The sequence below is a fragment of the Erythrolamprus reginae genome, chromosome 2 (assembly GCF_031021105.1).
Source record: "Erythrolamprus reginae isolate rEryReg1 chromosome 2, rEryReg1.hap1, whole genome shotgun sequence".
Taxonomy (NCBI): domain Eukaryota; kingdom Metazoa; phylum Chordata; class Lepidosauria; order Squamata; family Dipsadidae; genus Erythrolamprus; species Erythrolamprus reginae.
This window is the reverse complement of record NC_091951.1, coordinates 45,928,595-45,951,989: the sequence shown is the minus strand read 5'-3', so window position 1 is coordinate 45,951,989 and position 23,395 is coordinate 45,928,595. Positions and strand designations below refer to the sequence as shown.

Genomic DNA, 23,395 nt, shown 5'->3' with positions numbered 1-23,395 from the left:
ATTACGAATTTCAGAGGTTTATTTTGAGCAGCAATACATTTAGCGGCAAGTTCACAGATACCGTAACTCCATTCTAGTTTTCCATTTCTCATTTCACTATTTTTCTTTCGGTTGTCAGAAAAGGGGAAGAAATTCCCCTACACCATCCACAGTCAAGAAATGATCTGAGATTTCCTGTTTACCCCAGACCAACTACTGACTGTCAGCAGTGGTGGAAGATGTTGTGTGTTCAGTCCTTCTCTGCATGCTCACAATTTGCATCCTTTTGTTGGGGCGTGTATGACGTGGGGGCAGTTGCAGTAATGAAAACTATCGTGTCTCTAGTACAGTACTAGGGTTGACAACCTTAAACACTCAAAGAGCAACAAAGGTCCTAAACTGAAGCCCCTCATTCAATTCTGGAGACAACCGGAACTACGATTCCCCCATCATAGTTTCCCCTCTTAGTGCAACTTCCTTTTTCCTCTGTTGACCGGAAGTCCTGTTCCCCCACCATAGAGTCTCCTCCTAGCATGGCATCCTTTTTCCTCTACCTGTCCAAACTACCAATGTGGTGCCCCCAGCAACAGGGAGCCGCAGCAGAGGGATGAAAGAGCCACATGCGTCTCCAAAGTTCTAGTACAGAGGGTAGGCAAAGTTGGCTCTTCTATGACATGTGGACTTCAACTCCCAGAATTCCCGAGCTAGCATGATTGGCTAAGGAATTCTGGGAGTTGAAGTCCACAAGTCATAGAAGAGCCAACTTTGCCTACACCTGGACTGATATAATGCCACCATCTGAGGCCTAGTACAGGTTAGTTTGCATAGTTCTCACCTTTTAAAAATGCCAAGTTTTTTCTTACATTTTTAAAATGGATAATTGTGCATCTTAAGATGCAATTAACAAAAAAACTTTATTGTATTGCATTATTATTCAATTACTGACGGTTGCTGTTCAGATCCTATTGCTGCTACAATCCTATATCTGATTTGTAAACTTAGTACAATGTCCGTTGGTGAATATAAATGCACAAAGGAAATTAGCTCATCTCCGTCCAGAAAAAGTAAAAATTAGTGCCATCTTGAGTTCCTTTTGCTTCAACTGGATAGGTAACTAGGTACAGAATGGCCCTTTCCCATATATATAGTGGTTGGAGTGCAGTACTGCAGGCTACTTCTGCTGCCCGCCAGCTGCCTGCGATTTAAGTTTAAATCTCACCAGGCTCAAGGCTGTCCCAGTCTTCCTTCCAAGGTGGGTAAAATGAGGACTCAAATTGTTAGGGGCAATAGGCTGATTCTGTAAACCATTTAGAGGGCTGTGAAGTGATATGTCTTTAGTGCTATTGCTATTAACTCATACAATCTGAACCATTGGATAAACAAACACCACCAATGGAAGATGGCAGCAGACTGACAAGTCAAGACTCTTTCAACATAATGTTGCTTCTCTCATCTGCCTAATCACTTCCATTGCCTCCTTAGCTATGTTTACCATTTGCACAATGGAAGGGCTGACCACCAAGACTATAACACTCTATGCAAAAATGCAATTGGTTCATAGCCAAATTCATAGCCCCAAATTGGTTCTAAATCAGGGTTTAAGATTGGAGGTACTGATATATAAAAAGCTATTATACAAATGTGGCAGTCAATAATAAGCACGCATATTATTTTATCCACAAAACTCAGTCTGCCAATTTTTCCAGTTAAAAGACAAAGCTGGATAATGGCCTCAAACTGGAATCCTGCCTGGGAAACTATGAAAGCAAATAATTTTGGGGTAAAAGATAGCAACACATGATTACTTACCACTTGTCTGGTATAGTCAAATTACGAAACTGATGGCCGTTGACACTCAATGCATCTTGAAGATAGCAGGGCAGAAATTTCTGTTTATAATTTCTCTTTGTGATTTCAGAAAAATGGACGATCTGGACCATTTTTTAAATTTACAGGTGTCCACCTGCCATTTAAAAAAAATGTGATTCCCCACTCCCATATGCAAACCTAAAAAATCAATGCTTATCCTTCAAGACAAATATTTTATTAGCAAACAATAATGTTACAAGATAATTCCCATTTTGGTCTGTATATAAACCAGCCAGAATAAGTTGGAAAACTTGGATATATTTGATCAAATATTTAACCACTTTATTCCCCCACCCACTTAAATCATTTATAATACTTTTGCTTTTAAATCAATGAAATATTGGGTAATATTTTCTGGTGAAAGGAGCTAAAAATTTGCCTTGGCCATATCCAAAGTGGTAAAACTCTTAAGGTTTTTGCTGTTCTTTTCCTTATTGTGTAACATTATGCAATTTAAAGCTCTTCTAAAATAGTGATTTATGGCACTTTATAGCATCATTTTATACTATGGTAATGTATATCAGTTATAAAAAAGCATTATAGTATTATCGTCAATTGCTAAGCAAGTCATATTGCCAGACCTGATTTTACGACCATGTTTTATGGCAGTCATTACACAAACCATGTGGTTGTTAAGTAAATCGTGTGATCATTAAGCAAATCCAGCTTCTCCCTTTGATCTAACTTATTGGAAGTTGGTTGGGAAGGTCACCAATTATAACATGACCACTGGATGCCGCATCTGTCATAAAAGCACTGGGGTTGCCAAACATCCAAATTGCAATTGTGACCACAGGGGTGATGTGATAGTTGTAACTTTGAGGATAAGTTATTTTTTTCAAAACTATTTTAGCTGCAAATGATTGTTCAGTGAACGGACATAAATTAAGGATTACCTGTAATCTTGTTATTTTTACTTTTAATTATTTTTAATTAATTAAAATTAATTTAATTTTAATTAAGTAATTTTAAATTACCTGTAAGATGCTAAAAATCACTAATATAGAAATAACTACATAGGGAAAATTGTTATAATAAGTCTGTTCACACATTAGGCTAAAATGCAATTTATTGGTGTTTGGTTCAGGTTATACAAACAAGCAACTGGATCAACTAACTGAGCCTCGTCTCAACACAACCTCTTTTCTCCCAGTTATTCTACTGCAAACGAGAGACCAGACACAAATAGCATCACACAACTGCAGATGCTTCCAGTCCCTTTCACGGGCTCATCTGGGATGTTGGAAAAAGCTCAGGACAGACACGACAGCCCCGTGGCTGTTTCCACTCGCTCAGCGGGAGTGATCGTGTCATTCCTTGGCAATTTCTCCTCCCGAAATCTTCCTCCAGACCTGAGCAGCTAGGTAGCTGATCCACGATGGCGGTGTTCCCACTTGCATGGATCCCTCTTCCTGCTTTTTGCCTTGTCTATCTATTCCTAAGAAGAGAAGCAACACTAGTGAAACATGTCAAATGAAGACGCAGATACTGGGGGAAAAAACCATCCCGGATCTGTTGCAATGATGCATCAACAAGTCCAACAAACCATCCATTCAAAAGAAAAAAAAGTGGGCTTAGTGTCCTCTAGATCGGGCCTCAGTTTACAGCCAGTACGACAGCATTCAATCCATTTGGAGAACACCAAACTCAACAAGGATAATCTGAAGCACATTCCTTGTCGTTAATCTGATTTCATGACAACACGGTCTAAGTTTGAATTAAAAAAACAACCACCCTCCTGCCAATTGCCATTGGACTAGAGTTTGCCCAAGGGGCCTTTCAGTCTATATCTAAAGACTATTTATTTATTTATTGGATTTGTATGCCGCCCCTCTCCGTAGACTCTCCGTAGACTAGCCAGATGAATACCTGGTAGGCAGATTATTTTTTCCCTATTTTTCTCCCCCAAACCAAGGTGTGTGGTACACTCTGGTGCGTATTATACCCTGAAAAATACGGTAGGATGCAAGCTAGAGAGAGGAAATACAGGTAAAGAGACATGTAGGCCTGGGCTCGGTGATGGGCTCCTACGGGAACGGTCAGGAACGCAGTTCCGGTAGCAAAATTTGGGGCTCCACCCCGAGCACCCAATTTGCACTGAAAGATGTTGAAACAAAATGCATAAGCCACAGCCACAGTGTGGTAGTAAAAATTTTGGTAGCCCATCACTGCCTGGACTTATGATGGTGATTGAACCAAGAATTACAATCATAACTCATGTTGGTAGTTGAGTAACCATGTGACTAAACCTGATTCTTACGATCACTTTCGAGACAGTTGTTAAGCAAAACTGGGAAACATTAAACGAATCCATTGCATTCAATGGACTTTCTTTTTTCTTTTGCTGGAAAGCAGAAATAAACACTAGTTCTTACAAAAGGTTGTAAATCATGATCATATGAGAAGGTGCTACAAACAGCTCTAAATTTTGCTCAGTTACCAAGCACCCAAAATATGATCATACGACTGGGAGTTGGAATTTTGAAACTGGGCTGTAAATAGCCCTGCGGACTGCCACAGTAACTTTCAATGATCCCCAAGTGACGAGCCCTAAGTTGAGGACTACCTTGTTACAGAAATCTCTTCTGTTAACATAGGGGTATTGGGTGTAACAGCTTTTCTTCCTTTATAACAATGCAGGAAACAGTAGCACTTTTAAGGATATAACCCCCTTTATTGAAAAATTAAAATAATGCCGGCAGGGCTCAGATTTGGACAAGAGGCTGTCAAGGTTCCAACAGATGGCCTAATTAACTCATGAGTTAATTAGGGGGATGGCAGAAGAGGATATTAGTCTCTTTTGGCATCTGGCTTCATTTCTGATCATGAAGGAAAATAAATGTATCCCTATACTTTTTTTGGGGGGTAAAGTAACGCACACTGGCGAGGACACTTTTGTACAACAAATTGTCCCAATCGATAGCATCTTCCCATTGCCTAGCTTTGCCTCTCCATTCCTCAAAGGGTGGTGTGTTGTATTTTGTTAGTGAGAGTCTCATGTTCTCTTTTTATAGGATTTTTATGGCTTTCAAAAAAGAGTCCCAGGAGAAGGGCAGCATAGAAATCTGATTACATAAAGATTAAATTTAATGTGTCTTTAATAATGGTAATGGTATGGGGTATTTATTGACTGATTAGCTTTGTTGCACACTACTCAGAGTCACTTATTTGGTGTGAAGGGAAGCTACAGAAATCGGACAGATAAATAAAACAAAGTCACGTTGAAGGAACTCCTTTGACCTCACCATGAGCATAGGGCATGTTCTGAGGTATCCAAATCCAGACTCCTGATGCAGCAAAACCCACTTTTTAGATTATTCTTGAGATTACCTAGAAATCATTAACCAATAACCCCCAATCCCTTGATTATGCGATCACATTCGCACTGTTTTCCTGGCAGCAATGGGGAAGTGGTTTACCAGCACCTTCTTCGTGGAATTTTTCTCCCACTTCAGAGTCTAGTTTTGTCTTTAGAGTAACCAGATCTGATCTGGCTCAGTTTCTAAGGCCAAAGAAAAGATAAATAAAATAAATACTATCCTCTCAGGCACTCGGCCCATTCGGCCAGGCCACTTCTTAAAGTCATTATTCTGCTTTTTCTGAACTTGGGAAAACTCATGTCCGCTTCAGTACATCCTGCCCATTTGCCTTACCACTCTGCAAAGGGAAGCTGTGGCCTACTGCAACATCTGTAGGCCCAACTTTACTGACTTCTGTGCAGGAAATAGCTTTTTATCACCGCTGCACAGAAAGATATGAGGAAACCTGAAGGAGTTCCTCCTCCGCAAGCACACACACAATGCTATAACTCAAAAGTTATCAACGGTACCACATTCAGCCTGTTCCCTTTCACCTCCTGTTAGAGCTCCCATCTTCAACAGAAAGGATGTTCTTTCACTAATACCCCGTTGAAAGTAGAGGTAGTCCTCATTTAATGGCCCTACCTAACTGGGACCGGGATTGTTGTTGCTAAACAAAGCAGTTTTTAGACTAAGTGTCATGTGACCCACAATACTTAGCAACCACAGAATGTAGTGTGCTCTGTGGGAGTCCACAACGCCCTGTGCAGCAGAATAACCACCTCCAATGAACGAGGCTTTGGCTTTTAAATAAGTTCTCCATCCTGGGGAACTGCCACAGTGGGGCTAATTGTCCACTATTTGATTAAATGTCAAATATAGAAACATAGAAGTCTGACGGCAGAAAAAGACCTCATGGTCCATCTAGTCTGCCCTTATACTATTATTTGTATTTTATCTTAGGATGGATATAAGTTTATCCCAGGCATGTTTAAATTCAGTTACTGTGGATTTACCAACCACGTCTACTGGAAGTTTGTTCCAAGGATCTACTACTCTTTCAGTAAAATAATATTTTCTCATGTTGCTTTTGATCTTTCCCCCAACTAACTTCAGATTGTATCAAATATCAAATATTAATATTCAAATAACATCTTAACATCATAATATCAAATATTCAAATATCATCTTCTCTCCAAATAGATATGAATTGCAGTCCTAACACATGTAGGTAAGACCACCCTCAATAGCAACAGCTTTGAAATTAATTCCTTAAATCAGTGGTTCTCAACCTTTCTAATGCCACGACCCCTTAATATAGTTCCTCATATTGTGGTGACCCCCAACCATAAGTCTAGCACCAATTCTCCCAACAGAGTTTTAAGCTGATTGGCAGGAAGGTCAGAGGGATACCCCCACTGTTAACGCCTGATTGGTCAGATGGTAAAAATATGTTTCAAGGCACCAGAATAGAAGCTTCAGTTCCTAACACGATGGGAAATTTGTCTTTTCCCATAGTCTTTGGCGACCCCTGTGAAACGGTTGTCCGACCCCAAAGGGATGCCGACCCCCAGGTTGAGAACCATTGCCTAAACTTGACTACACATCCCATGAAGGAACAGCTGCAAAATTTATCTTTCAGATTATTCCCGAGATTGAATCAACCAAGAGGAAAAGGTATTATTATTATTATTATTATTATTATTATTATTATTATTATTATTATTATTATTATATTTCTATGCCGCCCTTCTCCTGAGGCTCATTATTATTATTATTATTATTATTATTATTATTATTAGTGGTAGTAGTAGTAGCGGTAATAGTAGTAGTAGTTTCATGCTTCTATCCAACATTTACTTCCTCTTTGATATTTAGCTGGTTTAAGAACTGCCAGTCTCTTTAAATCAAGATCTAATTTATTACCCCTAAACAAATAATCCTATGGCATCCATTACTCTTGGTGGGTAGCCAGCTCAGACTTTTTTTGGTGTATGTTGAATTTATTATTGCCTATCATTTTAAAAAAATAACAAGTTTCTAGTTCCCATTGTTGAACAGATTTTTTTAAAAAAGTTGTTTCTTACAGTGGTACCCAAACTGTCCGCTACACCATAAGTTACAGAAGAGACTGAATGAAATCCTGGAGAAGTGGGCAAAAGAGCAAGGAACGGAATCCAAGGGCAGCTGAAAAACAGAGCAAAAACAGCTGCTTTTGGGATTCCGTTGCCCATTCTTAAGCCTTTGCAGAAGCTAGTAACTGATTGAAAGCAAAATAGGAGGTAAATTCTGGAGAGACAGGGCTGCCACCACAAGGGACACTAACTCGCATGACACAGTAAGGGTGGGAAGATCATTTCAGTGACAGTAGCACCGCACACTTAAACCCTGCAAGTAGACAAACCCCAACGAAGGTCAACGAATCCATCTCAAAGTCTCAGCAGCTGGGTTCCCAAGACTCTTATCTTGCTTTCCAAGGTTCAGACTTTTATCTTCACGCACCGAGTCATTAAGCGGCAAGATTCATTACCACAAGATGCAACATGGATGGCCACATAGAAGTAGGACAAATTAAGGACAGACACATTTCATAAAGTCCGTTAATCTGGAGGGCTCAGTGTTACTTTCTGATTGGGAGCAGCTTGCCTCTAATTTCCACTTGCTGAGAGCCATATCAGGAGAGGTCTGTCCCTCCACCTCCTGCGTGGGAGCCTGAGGCTGGTCGTTGGCCTCTGTAGGAAACAAAATGCTGGATTAAGATTAAGAATTTGGTTGAATTTTAATAAGGGAGCCACAACTACATGACTGAAGCTTTGCACCCTTTTCATATTCATTGAGCCAGGGTGGTGCAGCAGGTAGAGTGCTGCACTGCAGGCCACTGAAGCTGACTGTAGATTAGATAGATAGATAGATAGATAGATAGATAGATAGATAGATAGATAGATAGATAGATAGATAGATAGATAGATAGATAGATAGATGTAGGTAGGTAGATGATAGATATAGATAGATAGATAGATAGATAGATAGATAGATAGATAGATAGATAGATGTAGGTAGATGATAGATAGATATAGATAGATAGATAGATAGATAGATAGATGTAGGTAGGTAGATGATAGATATAGATAGATAGATAGATAGATAGATAGATAGATAGATGTAGGTAGATGATAGATAGAGATAGATAGATAGATAGATATTTATTTTATTTATTTATTAATCAGATTTGTATGCCGCCCCTCTCCGTAGACTCGGGGCGGCTAACAACAACAATAATACAATGTAAACAAATCTAATATTTAAGTTAATTTTTAAAAAACCCAATTTAAGAAACCAATCATACATACTGACATACCATGCATAAATTTTATAAGCCTAGGGGGAAGGGAAAGTCTCAATTCCCCCATGCCTGACGACAGAGGTGGGGTTTAAGGAGCTTACGAAAGATGGATAGATGGATAGATAGATAGATAGATAGATAGATAGATAGATAGATAGATAGATAGATGATAGATAGATAGATAGATAGATAGATAGATAGATAGATAGATAGATTTATTTTGTCCAATACACAATAATACACAATGAAGGTTATAGCGGATATAGGAGAAAAGAAATACGAGATATAGGAAAGACTATAGGACAGGGGACGGAAGGCACTCTAGTGCGCTTATGTACACTTATGTACTGTAGGTCAAGCGGTTACAAATCTCATCACCGGCTCAAGGTTGACTCAGTCTTCCATCCTTCCGAGCTGGGTAAAATGAGGACCCAAATTGTGGAGGCAATAGGCTGACTCTGTTAAAAAGTGCTATTGCTAACATGTTGTAAGCCACCCTGAGTCTGAGAAGGGACGGTATAAAAATTGAATGAATGAATGAATGAATAAATAAATAAATATCAGCCACCAATGATGGGACTTGCTAGTTGATTTGGATTAAGTAAATTAGGAAAGGTAGGTGTGCTTGGTACCATCAAAAGGTGTTATCCCTAGAAATCCAGGAACCAGAAAATGGGTTGGGAAAATTAGACTTCTGCTGCAGCTGTTTCAAAATGCATTATCTCTGATTCAGAAAGTTATCAGGACAATAGCAAACAGGCTCTGGTAGATCTGAGCCAGTGGTGGGATTGAAATTTTTTACTACCAGTTCTGTGAGCATGGCGTGGCTTGGTGGGCACGGCTTGGCAGATGTGGAAGGGAAGGGATACTGCAAATTTCCCTTCCCACTCCACTCCAGGGGAAGGTTCCCGCAAAATCCCCATTTCCTCCCGATCAGCTGGGACTGATAGATAGAGATAGACAGAGAATAGATGGGGACTGGGCCAGTCAGAGGTGGTATTTATCAGTTCTCCAAACTACTCAAAATTTCTACTACCAGTTCTCCAGAACTGGTCAGAATCTGCTGAAACCCACCTGTGATCTGAGCCATCCATTGGTCAAATCTTCCAAAGCTATCTGAGCCAACTGATCATCACCACATCCTGTCGCAATGATTTGCACCAGCTCATTAAACAGTTCCGTACAACGTATTCCCTTTCAGGTATCGGTATAAAGCCCAAGCCATCTGTAGATTGAAAGCACCAGGTGTGCAGAATGGTTTGTGCCTGAAAGTGTACGAAGAACACTTTTCAGCCCACAAAACTTGTTTGGAAACGTTGCTAATGCAGTATTGAATGGCGGGATAAAAATGTTTGCAAATCAAAGATCTATTCCAACATCACTCACGCAAGACAATTGAGGCCTTTTCCATGGCCACAATCCATTCTTGCTGCAAAACCTTTTTTGGGGTGGATTATTTCTCCCCCCACAAATCCCCTTTTCACCTTATTGATGTTTCAAACTCACGTTGTTAAAAACGAATTGGAAATTTTATTATGTGAAAATGAACAGAATATTACTAAGATCTATAAAATGTTACTGAAGTTGAATTTGGGAAATGAGCATTTAAGAACATTGTATGTTTCAGTGGGCAAGGAATTTTGGATATAATGTGATGCTTGAACAATGGGAAAATATGCGGATCAAGAATTTAAAATTTACATTAAATTATAATCTGAAATAAAATTTCTGAAAGATGATGTATCATTGCTATTTAACACCAGATAAGTTGTCTTAAGATGTATAAAGGTATGTTAGATGAATGTTGGAAGTGTAAAAGTAAAGAAAGGACAATTTATCATCTATGGTGGACATGTGATAAAAGAAATTTGTGGGGGGGGCAGTATTTTAAAACAGAAAATTTCAAAAATGGAGATAAAGATGAAAGCAGAACTTTTCTTTTTGGGTCTAAGGGGAAAAGACCTGGAGGAAAAAAATGGAACTTCGTTATTATATATGTTGACAGCAGCAAGACTATTGTATGCACAAAAAATGGAAGGACACTTCAATTCCTAACCTGGACGAATGGTTGCAGAAGTTGATGGAGTTGGCTGAAATGGCAAAATAGACTATTTTGATTAAAGAAAAGAATGTAGGTACTTTTGTTTCCACATGGAGACGATTTCTTGTGGAACTTGTGGAAAAGAATGAAAATTTGATTTTGGGTTTTACTGATTAGATTGATAGATCTTCATAAGAAATGGCTTACTTATTTATTTATTTGATTTCCATGCCTAATTATTGATATTATTGTTCATATCTTGTTCATACCTAAACAGGGTGTTGGACTAGAAGACCTCCAAGGTCCCTTCCAACTGTTTTTTTATTATCTATTCTATATTATTATAAAAAAAAAAAAAACTGACTTGATGTTAATGCCTTATTTTACTGCAACTGAGAGTTGGAAGTCAATGTTTCTTTTTCCTTCTTTTCTTATCCTTCCTAACTTCTCTTCCCCATCATCTTCCTATTTACTTTTGCCTTTTGTATCTTATTTTATTTTATAACCCAATAATAATTGTTAAACAAAAAAAGAAAAGTTAAAAAAAAAATCAAACTTGGAAAGGGAGGGAAGAAGTCTTTTCTTGTACCCATGCTCTTCCTCCTGCCTGTTGCACCAAGTTCCCCAGAGCTATTATATTCTCTGGGGTGCAGCCAAGCGGATTTACCTGGGTCATATTTCAAATCTTTTATTGCTATTCAACTTCCTTGTAACCCTTTCTCTTGCACAGCAGATGTACCCTTTGTATTATTAGTAGCCGGGAAATAAGAGACCAAGAGAACCTACAGGGGGGAAAGGCTCTCGTGGGAACAATGAGAAGGGTTGACATGGAGGACCAGGGAGAAGGACCTCAATGAAGGAGAGAATATTGGCTTTGGGGGAATGGACCACTAACAGCAGCCAAATCAATGGCTGCAATAAATACACATATTTCACAAATTCCTGAAGCTCCAGTAACAAAAGAAGTCAAAGCCGACTTTCTGGGTTACACTTAAAGGCACAGCACCCTTGAAAGGGTCTAAGTACCACCAGGATTAGGGAAACTGTACATATTTCTGAATTACCAACTGCACCAGCCAGCAGGGGCAAAGTATTTCATTAATTTCTGGATGGGCCATAGTTTTCCACCTCTGCCTGGTTATTTCCACCCATCGCTGCAATCTGTAGATTCAATCCTTCACTCCAAATTATGATAAGGTGGTTCCATAGTGGTGTATGGTTTCCTGCCTAAGCAGGGGGTTGGGCTAGAAGACCTCCAAGGTCCCATCCAACTTTGTTTATTCTATTCTAATCTACTCTACTCACCTGAGAATGTGCTATAAAATAAACCCTGGACTGACTGTGACATGCTTCACACTATTTGATTGGCAACTGTAACAACAGCACAAGCAATGAGTGACATTCCTAACTGCTTTTGGTTACAGAATTCTCTGGCCTCCTGTCTCATTTCAGAGGTATGATGGTTTATGCAACGAAATCTTCTACTACTTTGGGACGCTTCCTTCTCAGTTGGCAGACAAAACCCCTGGAAGGACATAAGGACCTCTGCAGCCAGATATCAAAGGTCCTGGCAAACAAAGCCTTATTGATTGCCATGGGGGCATGTAGATACAAAAAGGTCTTCCCATCCCATCTACTCCTCTCCCCAAATCCACGAGCTTCTTTCCGAAAGTGTCTGTGGAGATTCTCAAATCATCCAGGTCATGGTTGTCCCAAAGGTGTTTATTTCAAGAGGCAACTGGACTTTCTGTTTTTTTCTTTGAAGATGTTTCACTTCTCATCCAAGAAGCTTCTCCAGCTCTGGGTGAATCTGGCACCTTTTTCAGAGCCGAAGCAGCTTCTGGGATGAGAAGTGAGACGTCTTCAAACAAAAACCCTGAAAGACAAGTTGCCTCTTGAAAAAGCACCTTCGAGACTTCTTACAGAAAAGAATTATTGAGGAAAGCATGTTCAGTTTCTCACATTTTACAGCAAGTCCTCGACCTATGACCAAGACTGTTGTTAAGCAAGACAATTATTTATTTATTGTATTTATATGCCGCTCACTCCAAGTGGCTAACAATCGGAATAAACACAACTACAATAAAAACAGTCAAAATCTAATAATAAAAATCAACAATAAAAATATAAAAAACATACATACTTGCAATCAGCCTAATTCCAGGCCTGCCGGAAAAATGGCTTTCCGGAAGACCGGTAGGATGGAGATAATACGGATCTCCGGAGGCAGTTGCTTCCAAAGGGTTGGAGCCGTCACAGAGAAGGCTCTTCCCCGAAGTCTCGCCAACCAACATTGTTTGGCGGACAGGACCTGGAGAAGGCCAACTCTGTGGGCCCTTAATGGCTGCAGCGAGGTATGAGGGAAGAGGCAGTCCTGTAAATAGTCTGGGCCTGAGCCATTTAGGGCTTTAAAGGTGATATTATGACATTTTATGATCTTTCTTGTCACAGTTGTTAAGTGAATCACTGCGATTGTTATGTTAGTAACATGGGTCTTAAGTGAATCTGGCTTCCACATTGACTTTGCTTCTCAGAAGTTTGCAAAAGGTGATCACATGACACTGCAACCTTCATAAATACATGCCAGTGGTCAAGTGTCCAAATTTTGATCACATGACCAGAGGGATCACTTTTTTTCAGTGCTGTTGTAGTCTTGAATGGTCACTAAAAGAATGTAAGTCAAGGACTACCTGCATTGGGGGGGCAGAGATACCCAGGTATAGTCATTCTTCATTTCTCAGCACTACTTCCAGTATTAAACTGCGCACAGCAGTATACCGTGGTACCTCTACCTAAGAACACCTCTACTGAAGAACTTTTCTAGATAAGAACCGGGTGTTCAAGATTTTTTGGGCTCTTTTTAAGAATCATTTTCTTCTTAAGAACCCAAGCACGGAAAAATTTCCCAGGAAATTTGAGAGTGGCATGAAGGCCCGGCCAGTTTCCTGCCATTCCCCCTTTAATCCCGCCATCTCGGGCTTTTCTGGGCTGCCAGAGGAGCCTTTCAGTGGCGCTTAAGGAGGCTTTGGCAGTCCCGAGTGAACAAAGCATTTTACTTTCTCTGGGTGTTTGGAGAGGGAATAAACCTCTGCCAGCACCCAGAGAAAAGAAACGCTCCCTTCGCTCTGGGCAACAACTGTCCTCCTCCTCTTCTTCCTCCTCCTCCTCCCACCCAAATTCCAAGCTTTTATTTCTTTCCTAATGGGTTTGCATGCATTATTTGCTTTTACATTGATTCCTATGGAAAAAAATGCTTCTATTTACAAACCTTTCTACCTAAGAACCTGGTCATGGAACCAATTAAGTTCTTAAGTAGAGGTACCACTGTATCTCAACTTTAGCAACCTTTAAACTGCATGTACAGTGATACCTCGTCTTACAAACGCCTCGTCATACAAACTTTTCGAGATACAAACCCGGGGTTTAAGATTTTTTTGCCTCTTCTTACAAACTATTTCCACCTTACAAACCCACCGCCGCCGCTAGGATGCCCCGCCTCTGGATTTCTGTTGCCAGCGAAGCGCTCGTTTTTGCGATGCTGGGATTCCCCTGCAGCATCGCAAAAACACAGAAGTCTGGAGGTGGGATTTCCCATGGAGGGGAGCCTCAGGGGAATCCCAGCAGCACAAAAACGGGCGCTTTGGCTGACAAAAGGGGTGAGTTTTGGGCTTGCACGCATTAATTGCTTTTCCATTGATTCCTATGGGAAACATTGTTTCGTCTTACAAACTTTTCACCTTAAGAACCTCGTCCTGGAACCAATTAAGTTTGTAAGACAAGGTATCACTGTACATTGATGCCCAAAATTCCCCAGCTAGCATACTGGCTAGGAAATTCTGGGAGTTGAAGTCCATGAGGCTTAAAGTTGCTGAGCTTAGAATTCTCCCATCAAAGATGTCCACTTTTTACAGCTTAGAACTATGAGGCATGAGAGACAATAAATATTCTGGAAATTAAGCTATCAACGGTTAATTTGGGAATAAAATTAAAAATTAATTGGTAGTGGACCCGGGAGACAAAGCAAGGTTTGGAAGAGGCAACATCAAATGAGTAACGTATACCTAGAGTAGAGTAATATATACAGAAAATATATAAACATAATGGTTATAGGAGGGGTACCGTTAGTCTAAAAAAGTACGGCACATGTCATCAGTCTCTTAAATATGAGATGAACGAGGAGAAGAACTCAGGGAGAGATAGAGGGAGAAATCGAAAGTAGAAAGATGGAGAGAGGGAAAAAGGAGTGGAGGGAAGTAGAAGGGGGGGAGAAGGCGTAAAGATAGAAGGAGGAGATGGCGATAGAAGGAAGGGAATGTAACAGAATGACAGAAAACAGACTGATGAACTAGAAATAGGTGCGAAACAGGATGCTGTTTTTGATAGGTTGAATAAAAATGGAAATTGAGGAGAAAGTACAAAAAAAAAGATGTCCACTTTTTAAAAGAGTATTGCAATTACTAAAAGTATAGTCTTCCATAGCATTCCATATTCATTTTAGTCTATATTTTAGCATGTTAGGTAGATAATGGAGGCATGTGAGATTAAAAACACTGGGGTAACAGTGTTAATGATGTAGAGCACTAATACTGTAGTACTGCTTTGGAATGGCAATGTAGGATTATATGATAGAGATGGAAAGCACTGACCCTACAGGTGTTCTAAACTGTATGATCAAGAATGAGGCATGCTGGGAACTGTAGTTCAGTAACATTAAGTAGGAGTTTTCCAATCACTGTTCAAGTTCAACCTAGGTACTTTTTGCATACATTCCTTTGGTAATATGGGTAGAGATTTGCACATGCTACATTTATGCACATTTTTCAGTTTTAAGAAGAAAACCAGGAAATGCTGTTCTCTGTTCTTAAAAGTCCGATTGAAAAAACTAAAAAGGTTTTTAGTTTGAAAGTAACCCACTCAAAAGGATATGGTGAACGTTTATTGAACTCTGAGATGTACAGCTACTTAAGAAGCCACAATTTACATCAAAACCACATCCCTTTATAGCTCTGCAATCATATCTGCATATCTTTCAGTGAAAAAAACAACACCTATCTGAACAAGCCCAGTAGTTTTACTTAATTCCCTGTAGTTTTCTTTATCACTATTCCCAATCTTAGCTTAAAATCTTAGATTTTCTAAACTGCACTTTAAATCTTCACCAAGCCAAGCCACCCCATTTAAGGAGATGGTGCATAAAAGCTTTTTTAAAAAAAAATATACATAAAGACAAGTATCAACAGAACACGTATACACAATTCTTACCCACCTCTTCAATTTCCTCTTTTTATAAAGAGGAACAATCTCTTGCCAAATTTTCTCCAAGCTATTTCTGAGTTCCTGAAAACAAACTGTACACAAATCATTCTGGATCATTATTCAACCTGTGGTTGTTGGTCTGGATCCAGGTGTAGTCATAACAAGAGTAAATCTATTGAAATCAATGGGACTAAAGTCATTCGTGACTAATTTGCAAGCTGCTGATTTCAATAGCTTCTTTCTAGGCTATGACTAAATCTAGAACCAATGTCTTATTTTTAAACCTGTTTTATCTGCTTTATCTTAAACTGTGCAATTTTATATTGAAAGGCTCTCTGATTCAGTTAAGGGCTACTGAAGCCTACGCACCAAATGCTTGGAACTGGTTCTACAGAAAACTATTCCTTTTTCAATAGGATCTATACAGTTGGGCAATACAGTATACAAAAGGGAGCACCTTTTGTTTACTATAGGAAAAATCATCCACTTGTGTCTAATGAAATTCCTTTTCCTAGATAATGAAAAAAAACAGAAATCCAATCTTTTTTTTGAATTCAGCTCACTGGACAACTCAACCAGGAACAAACTACAACATTTAGTTCAGATGGTGGCAATAATTTGCTGCCATTGACTATGAAGAACACCAGTGAATACTTCCAACTGGATTCCACCCAATTTAAAAGACAGCAATTTCACACCTGTTTAAAATGCGGTTTCTCCAGCAGAAATACTAAAAAATGAGGTTCCAGCTAAGCCACTGGGGGGTTCCCCCCCCCTAAAAATCAAAATTTTCAATGTGAGATCAGGAAAGTTTACTACAAGAAGGGAAATCTGATCTACCAGAGTTTATATCTGAAAAGAACTGTGTCTTTAAAAGTTGCAAAATTTCAACAGATGAAACCACGAGTAGCAGCTTTTTCTGGAACGGAAATGCAAGAATGAGGAAAATTTCAGCACAAACTTTCTGTCCATAAAAAAATAATAATAATTTCCCCTAGTGTAGGGGGAAATAATTTATATTAGCAGCAGAGGCATTGTCCCCGCTTCTATTTCTGAAATACATTTTTCTTAAAAATAGATACAGTACATATGTAAATAAGAGATAGGAGAGAGTCAGAACAAGGGTTTCCTATTTTTTAATATGAAAGGCAACTGCCAGAAGTAAGGACTCTTAGAAAAACTTATATATTCAGTTCCAATAAACTGACTTGGACCAATATGTTTTCTTTGAATTCAATATAATCTTAGTGTTATCTGTTATGTTCATTTTAGTAAGATTTGCTTTCCTGTACGATATTACTTATCGAGAAGCACATCTGTATCTAGAATACTTTTAGCCCCAGGAATTAGGGAATGCTATGAGAGGTTTATTTTAGGGCAGTCAACCTGCCAAGGCCACTGCTATTTACTCCCATTTTTGCAGACTGGGTTGCCTGAAGTCACCCTACTAATTTGTGGCCAAGACAAACTGAATACTAGGCAAGGTGGGATGAATGGTGGCCAGTTCACCCAAAATGGGGAGTTAAAAGAAATAAAACGACCCCACACTTCTGTCCTTTTCTCTGGTGGCCCTGCCCAGATGCACCCAGGAAAAGTTATCTGCTCTCACAGCCCTGAAGGAACTTTTCTTTCTTTCTTTCCTTTTTTCTTTCTTTCGCTCCTTCCTTTTCTTTCTTTCATTCATTTTTTCTTTTCTCTCTCTTCCTTTTCTTTCTTTCCTTCCTTTTCTTTCTTTCTCTCCTTCTTTTACTCTCTCCTTTTTTCTTTCTCTCCTTCCTTTTCTTTCTTTCTCTCCTCTTTCTTTCTTTCATTTTTTCTTATTTTCTTTCTTTCTCCCCTTCCTTTTCTTTTTTTCTCTCCTCTTTCTTTCCTCAAACATGAACAAGATAGTAAATGAGGACCCAGATTGTTGGGGGCAACCTGCTGATTCTGTAAAACCGCTTAGAGAAGGATGTAAATGCACTAAGAAGCGATATATAAGTCTAAACGCTATTGCTATAGTAGGTAGTGGTATAAGCATAAACATTAGCGAAGTAGGTACAGGCACATTAGGCAATAGGATAGAGACGGGAGGCACAACGGTGCGCATATGTGCAGCCAGGAGATGGAAACTCTCACGCGTTGCACTTTACTACAAGGGCTCCCCGGGCCAAAGGGAAAGAGAAGGGGCTATCCTGAAGAAGATTGTGTGTGTGTATCTCTGTGTGTGCGCGCAAACCTACCTTGGCAAGAAAGGCGCAGGCTGCTGCTTTGAAGGCCACGCTCCGTTTCCTTTACCCGGCCGCACCCGGGCCGCAGGGCCGGGTGGGGTGGAGGAGGCGAGGCAAATCCTTTCCTCCTCCCGGCTCAGCCGCGCGGCTTTGAGTCCACGCTTTGAAACCCTCCGTAGAAAAGTCGTGACACGGGTGGAAAGGATGCAGGAGGAACCGGGGGTGGGTAGTGGAGGGGGGGGGGAGCTGTCCTCGCTTTTTCTCCCGCGGCCGCCTGCTTAGAAGAGCACGTGCGGCTGCCCCATTCGCAGACCTCCCCCACTCCCCTTCCCTTTTTTTACCTCACCTGGCAGGCTTTCAGAAGGCGGCACCGGCCGGACAGGTGGCCTTTCCTTGGGCTCTGCCTGGACGGTCGCTTTGCAGCTGTCTGACCGGACCCCCGCGCGCGCGCCCCCCCAAAAAAAGCTCGCGCTCCGGACCGTTTTGCTCCGCTCCTTTTTCGCGGGTATTTTATATATGCTGACAGGATCGACGTGTTTCTCTCTCTCTTGGGAAGCCCATCTCGCCCAATCAGGGCTGTTTGGGGCAGGCCGGAATCTCCCCCTCACACACACTATTGTGTCCCCCCCTCCCCCCCCAACTTCTGCTTTTCGCTAAGCAGTTGCCGTCGGTGCTGAGGCGGCTGTCGTTTGCCCGCCAAAGCTGCTTTCGCTTTTGCTATTAACTTCTTGGCCAACAAAGTCGCTGCCGGGCTGGCTCCCGCCCAGTTCCTGGGCTCGCCAGTCCCGGACGCTTGTTCTCCTATTACGAGCTTCGTCAACGGACCTCGGTTTTCCCCGCTCTTTGGCCGGGCGTCTAATAACGCCTCCGCTTAACAGTGTGGGAGAATGTTTTGGAGCGGCTCGCGGCTTTACTAGCTTCTTTGGACCGGGCCGGTTGGCAAGAACAGGCCCGTTGGAGTCACGGGAGGTGACAGGTCTTCGGAAGGATTCGCCTTGGAGTTGTGTGGCGTTAATTCAATTTATTTAATCTATAGGCCGCCCGACTCCTTCCGGACTCTTGTACTCCTATTTGTACACAGTTTGTGCTCTGTTGGGGATCTAGGTAGCAACTGCAACGCAACGTGCCAAAATTCACTTCATGAAGTATTGTTCCACCCCCCCCCACCCCAAAAACGTACTTTATGAAGTACTTTTAATACTTTTCCACCCTAACTAGCAGGCTCTTGCTTTTTCTGTACCTTTTTTTAAAATTAAGTACAGTACTGCTTTTAAAATTAAGCACTGCTTTTTTTTCAAACTTAACACCTATTAACTTCATTAAGTATTGCTCCCACACACACACACATTTTTATATTTTTTTCAAACTATAACATTTAGACTTATATACCGCTTCATAGTGCTTTTAGAGCCCTCTCTAAGCAGTTTACAGAATCAGCATATTGCCCCCCAACAATCTGGGTCCTCATTTTACCCACCAGTCAACCTTGTGCGGTGGTGGGATGTGAACTGCTGAACTACAGTTAGCAGTTAGCTGAAGTAGCTTGCAGAGGCTGCACTCTAACCACTGTGCCACCTGGGCTCTTCAAATTCTATCAAATTCTTGCTTTTTCAGACTTACTAAGTATTGTAGGTTGTTTTTTTTTCAAACTTCCCACAACATTCAAGACCACATTTTTCAAACTTACTACTAACTTCATTAAATACTGTTTTTTCCCAAATTCATTCTTCTACAATGGTGTGGAAACCCGGTTGCTTAGATATGATAGTTCAGGGCACTGGGAAAACTGGGTTAATTCAGTTACACCCACCCACATGCACGCACACAAAGCCTTTTATGTAAACCCAGAGTATGTATTGGCATAGCATATTCAACCTTGAACTAGCCAATCATGTTTTAGCAAAGGGTTTTATGTGAACCCCACCCAAGGATTTGGTATATGGATCAGTTAATTCCATAAACTGTAATTTAAGTTAACCATGAACGAATGGAGCCCTTGCAATACAACCACTATCTGAGCTTTGTGATGTCCTTTTTCTACTGAAAGGTCAAGTGGGACTAGTGAATGAGAACCAAATTTGAAGAACATACTTGTGTGCCGGTCAAACCAGTCACCACTTAGTCCAAGAGTAGATCACGTGAGGCCCACATACATAAGACATCTCCTTTGGCGCTTGCCAAATTCTCTGCCCCATCTTATTAGTTTTAACTTAGAAGAATAGAAAGTAGACAAGCTGCAAACGGTTTCTGACATCATTCTTATTTTCGAGAAAGTACCTGGGATTTATGTAGGCCACCCAAAAATGTCCTTAAATTTTTTAAAAAGATAATTAAAGCTCATTCTTTTGTTTGGAAGCTGATCTACTAGTACAGGAGAAAAAATGGTCACACACATGATATAATGAAGCTATCTCAATTATTGGATTCCTGAGAAATGGACATTTGGGCTCTGGATAAGTTCTTGCAGTGGCCATTTTATGAATGGGTAATCCCATTATTTGCTGAGAATAGAGACCAATGAGGCCAAATAAAAATACCAGACTTCCAGGATGGTTGACTTAAACCGTTCCTAGAAAGAGAATCACTTGCATTAGGCTTTGGAGGTTGAGATTACATGTGGACTTAAACTCCCAGAATTCCTGAACTAGTATGATTGGCTCAGGAATTCTGGGAGTTGAAGTCCACAAGTCATAGAAGAGCCAACTTTGCCTACTCCTGGTTTAACCCATTAATGCCGACGCCATCTTGTTTTTTGTTCTGCACATGCACAAAAGCTGTTTTTAATTCTGTACATACACAGCTGGTTTTTTTAGCATGCTGCATGCGCCCATGAAATATGCATGCACCCACACAGCGTGGCGGCATGGTGTGCAATGCGCATGTGCCCACTTGGCGCAGGAGAAAGCAAATCGGTAGCTAGGTAAGTTACAACCCACCCCTGCCATTGACTCCCAAGACTTAATTCAAGATTTAAATCATAACATTACTTCAAATCTTTGTGGATCTCTTGTGACAACATAGAATTCTTTTTTGGCCAAGTGTGATTGGACACACAAGGAATTTGTCTTTGGTGAATATGTTCTCCGTGTACATAAAAGAAAAGATACATTTGTCAAGAAACATGAAGTACACCACTTAATGATTGTCATAGGGGTCAAATAAGCAATAAGGAAACATCTTAAGGATACAAGCAATAAGTTACAGTCATACAGTCATAAATGGGAAGAAATGGGTAATAGGAATGATGAGATAAAAATAGTAGTAATACTAGTGCAGACCTAATAAATAGTTCGACGATGTTGAGGGAAATATTTCTTTAGCAGAGTGATGGCTTTCAGGAAAAAACTGTTCTTGTGTCTAGTTATCTTGAAATCCCCCCCCCCCAATCCACGGGCCACAGTTTTGAGAAACACCAGATTAAACAAATTATTTTAGCTGATCAGCTAACTACAGAGCCTTTAGAGAGCGAAAACAATTTCAGGGCCATGATTATGTTAACAATCCTTTTTACATTTTAAATAACTCTGCTGTGTAAAGTCTTCAGGCTGAAATTGTAGATGTACAGGAAAACATATTTCTGTCCTTTCCTTCAAAGCACATTTTATTTGTGTGCGATCCTGCTGAATTTGTACCGCTGAGCCAATTTGAAGACCATTTTCCCTTTTTTCTTTTTTTTGGCTTCCCCAATGAGTTCTGTATTTAAAGAAGGATATTTCTGGCGCTGTTTGAAAAGCTTGCTTTTGAGAGAGCTTGTTTTTAGTTTTAAAGAAATTATGTTTGTAGATGAGATCAAATTGACAAGTGGCCAGTTCAAGTTCAGGTTTGAGACTATGTATTCTCAAAAGGCAGCTGGGCTGAGGTTTTTTTTAAAAAAACCTTTCCCCCCCTTTAATTTATATACACATTTTGTAGCAAATTAAACAGGAGAACTTTGTCTTTGCCCAATGTTAGACTGGATTCTGCACTAGGGAGCTGTGCTTGCCTCAACTTCCTAAGTAGATTGTCCATCACTCCTTCCTAGTTTTCCTGTCATTTTTATTTCAAATAATAGGGTCCTTATTCTTCAAGCCCTTGTTGACAATCTTGTTCCAGACACTGCCAGCTGCAGAAAATCCAAGCAGGTACAATAAAGTCTCCCCTTGCCTTACACACACTCATGCCTCTCCCAGCTGAATATATCAGAACCCAAATAAAATTAACTGGGAGGAGAAAGGCTCTGTTTAATTACAGCTTTTGTCTTAACCAAGGTGCATATGGGTGCGCATCTGAGAGAGAAAGAGAAAAGAAACAGACACGCAAGGCGCCAAAGTGACTTCAGCATCCAGATGATCGCAGATGGCTTCAAGCGATGCCAATAGGAAGGAGGAGGGAACAGAAGGGCCGTGTCTGCCTCCCAGCCTAATAATGCAGCGAATCAGGGAACACAAGACCCTCACCAAGCAGCTTAGAGGAGTTGGGTTTCAGGCATGGCTGTGATCCAACGTACAGGTGTTGTGCAAGGCATCCGTCTCTCTCTAATCTCATAAATCTCCCCACTGAGACAAAGACAGCCAACTTGAGAGAAGTGTATTATCATAACAATGATGTAGATCATTATTGCAACTGCACACATTTTGAATTCCTTACCCTGTCTTGTCAAAGTATTCTTGGGCCTCGCTGCTGAGAAACAAGTGGAATTATGGAAGGTTTTAAAGATAAGCCACCAGGCTGGGTTGTTTTCAGCCGAAGAGAATATTTGTAGCTTGTAGTAGAACTGCATAGTCTCTGGTACCTATGTGACCTTTAGTTAATTTTTTTGCACACATGTTATTTCCCCTATTGCTTTTTATCAATTAGTTAAATGAGTTTAAAACCTATGGTGTTTGTTGAGTTCTTTTGAGAGTGTGTAGAAATCTGTCGATCTGTGTGAGTTCACCAGTCTGATGTTCAACTGTGCTGGTAAAATTTCCTTGTTCCAAAACAGCTATTTTTGTGTACCTCTGGCAAGGTTAAATTATTGCTGTCAAGGTTGCAGGTAGCATCCAAACTAAATCGGAGTCCAAGTCAAAGTACTCCTCAAAGTTCCAGTTTATTGCCAGAGCCATCCTGTCACCTACACTGGGAAACCTAAATCTGAGTTTCCCACTCGACTGAAAGTTCACAATCCTTGTCCCCCACCACAAACTTGTCACATTGCCCACTCAGATTGTGCCAGCGTGGCAAGTCCTCCTTCCGCTTCCACCCAGGTGGGCGGGCATAGGATGGCCTTGAACCACTCGAAATAATGCTTTGTGGCTGCATCTGTTCCCTCATGAAAATCCTCCCTCCCAAGTTCCCATAAGCACCAGGCCTTCTATAGATAGTGTGGCACGCCAATAATTTATCAACAACTTCTGCACCAGCCTGACAATTACCTCAT

General features: G+C 40.6%; 1 long non-coding RNA gene across 1 annotated transcript; it reads right to left on the bottom strand.

Annotated features, from left to right (window-relative positions):
• Window positions 1–2,899: 2,899 nt before the first annotated feature.
• LOC139160324 (uncharacterized) lies at window positions 2,900–18,609 on the bottom strand. Its single transcript, XR_011557926.1, has 2 exons — window positions 18,344–18,609; window positions 2,900–7,879 (listed from the first exon to the last, which is right to left on the bottom strand). It is a non-coding gene; the product is annotated as an uncharacterized lncRNA (long non-coding RNA).
• Window positions 18,610–23,395: the final 4,786 nt, after the last annotated feature.